This window comes from Callorhinus ursinus, unplaced genomic scaffold (assembly GCF_003265705.2).
Source record: "Callorhinus ursinus isolate GAN/ISIS: 27379988/994484 unplaced genomic scaffold, GSC_fseal_2.0 scaffold15, whole genome shotgun sequence".
NCBI classification, from domain to species: domain Eukaryota; kingdom Metazoa; phylum Chordata; class Mammalia; order Carnivora; family Otariidae; genus Callorhinus; species Callorhinus ursinus.
The window spans coordinates 1,303,313-1,305,750 of record NW_027397077.1 but is presented as its reverse complement, the minus strand read 5'-3'; positions in this window follow the sequence as shown (position 1 = coordinate 1,305,750).

The following is a 2,438-nucleotide window of genomic DNA, read 5'->3' as shown; positions in this document are numbered from 1 at the left end:
TATGATTTGGCCGCAGCTGGCATGTCCCAAATTGTGGTTCCTTTGCTATTTGTGAATGAATCCATTTTGCTGGTAAAATAACTGGCTGTTTAATTTTAAGGTTAACGACGCCTACAATGGAATATTGCTGGGCCATAACGGGGAATAAAGCACTGACATGCTACACCATGGATGAACCTCAAAAACATGGTGAGTACAAGAAGCCAGACACAAAAGGTCACATGGTGCATGATTCCATTTATATGAAATGTCCAGGACAGGTGAGTCTGTAGAGATAGGAAGCAGATTGGTGGTTGCCAGGGGCTGGGGGAGAGGAAAAGGGGAGTGACAGCTAATGGGGAAGGGGTCTCCTTTTGGGGTGATGGGAATGTTCTGGAACTAGATAGAGGTGGTGGCTGCACAACATGGTGAATGTGCTATCTGCCACTGAATTGTTCACTTTCAGTGGTTCATTTCTTGTTATTTTAACTGAATTTCCTCTCAATTAAAAAAAGAAAACCCAAGGAGGTCATTCGTCAACTGGGGGTGGCCTCTGAAGCAAGTGACCTAATCACTTTGTGCCTCAAACGGAGGTTTGGGGGCCTCCCAGGCATAGGAGAGCAGGGCATTGTAAGCCACCACAGGACACCCTGCCCATCCACAGTTGGCCAGTTAAACGGGTGTCCCGCCCTCTCTGTTGGGACTCCCCCCTTCCTGGGAATCATCCTCCGGAGATAGGCACAAGTCACACCAGCTCTGGAAGCCCTGGCCCTTAGAAGGCCCCAGCCAGGAAATGCCCTCTGTGTTTTAAATGTACCTAGGGGCGCTTGGTTGGCTCAGTCCTTAAGCGTCTGCCTTCTGCTCAGGTCATGATCCCTGGGATCGAGCCCTGCATCGGGCTCCCTGCTCGGCGGGAAGCCTGCTTCTCCCTCTGCCACTCCCCCTGCTCATGTTCCCTCTCTCACTGTCTCTCTCTCTCTGTCAAATCAATCAATCAATCAATCAATCAATCAATCTTTAATAAATAAACAAATAAATAAATGTACCTAACCTCATCTGTGACCCAAAGAAAGCCAAATTAAAGCCCCTAGGATGTGGCGGCCAATAAGACTGTGTCCTGCCGTCCAGTGGCCTGTGGCTGGGAGGTGGCACCCCCGCCACTCAGCCACATAGGGCCAGTACAGGGACCATCTGGGAGGCATGGAGCGCACGCACGCGCGCGCACGCATACACACACACAGACACACGCGTGCAGACTTAGAATGGAAGGCACACTCCCACTGGCTCAGATATTTGATTCCGGCCCCTAATGGGCCCATGATCTGATGTTGCAGCTGAGGAGCTGAGTCCTGGCGCCGTACCTGTTCGAGGCAGGAAAGTGAGCGCGCTGGGGCCCTCGCTGCTGGGACTGCCCCCATTTGTTCATGAAGGCATGTTGATGGTGCGCTACAGATGCTCCCCAGGCGTCTTCCAGCTAGAGGATTTCCCCCCATTTTGCAGATGAGGAAACTGAGGCACAGCCAGGCCCTTCCCCTGACCCCCCGCCCCCCCCCGTGCCCTTTTGTCTTTGGAGGAGAGTAAGAGGATTAGAGTGAAGGTCAAGTCCTGCTTCCTGCTTCCCCGGCTCCATCCGGCGCCGGCTTGGTCCTCGGGATCTGTGTGGGCACAGGGTCCTCACGTGTCCATCGGGATCCAGGGCTGTCCACTGAGCTCAAACCTGCTTCCCACCAGAGTGTGCTGGTTACCTCACCTGTCCTGGGCTACACTCAGGCCACCCCTTGCCCACGCACACCACCCCCCACCCTGGCTTCCCGCTGCTGGGGTGCTCCTTCTGTATTAGGTTCTCTCCAAAGTGTGCAACTTCCCAACAGCCCCCCAAGTGAGGTGGGTTGCAGAAGCCGAGAGGAAGCTGAGGCCAGGGAGGTTAAGTCACTCGCTCAAAGTCACACACAGCCCTTGGTGGCCAAGCAGGCTCTAAACCCAGGCCTTTTGGCTTCATAGCTTCATGGCTTCCAAGAGCCCTGTCCTGCTCACAGCCATGTCCCAGCTGCCTGGCATCCAGTAGGTAGTCAATCAATGTTTGTGGATTGACTAATGGATTCCTCTCAGAACTCACAACTCCCCATTCCTTTGCTTGGGATGCCCAACCCCATCTTGCAAACTCCTATTCATACTTCAGAGCCCCATTCATAAAGCCCTCTCCTTAGGAAGAGTCTGAATCCCCCTCTGGGTTGCTCTAGTCCTTGCCCCTTCCACCAGCTCCTCACAGAGCTCAGATGTCCATGGAGCTTGGGGTGTCCATGTCTGGCTTTTTCTCCCCCCTGGTGCCACCTTGCACAGGCTGGGTGGGGGTAGGGTGGGGACGATGGGGAACATTAAGGATATTACATCTTCCCCACCCATCCATCTTCCCTTCCTCTCCTCTCTGGCGCCGTGAATTTCCTGGAGCAAGGAAAGGC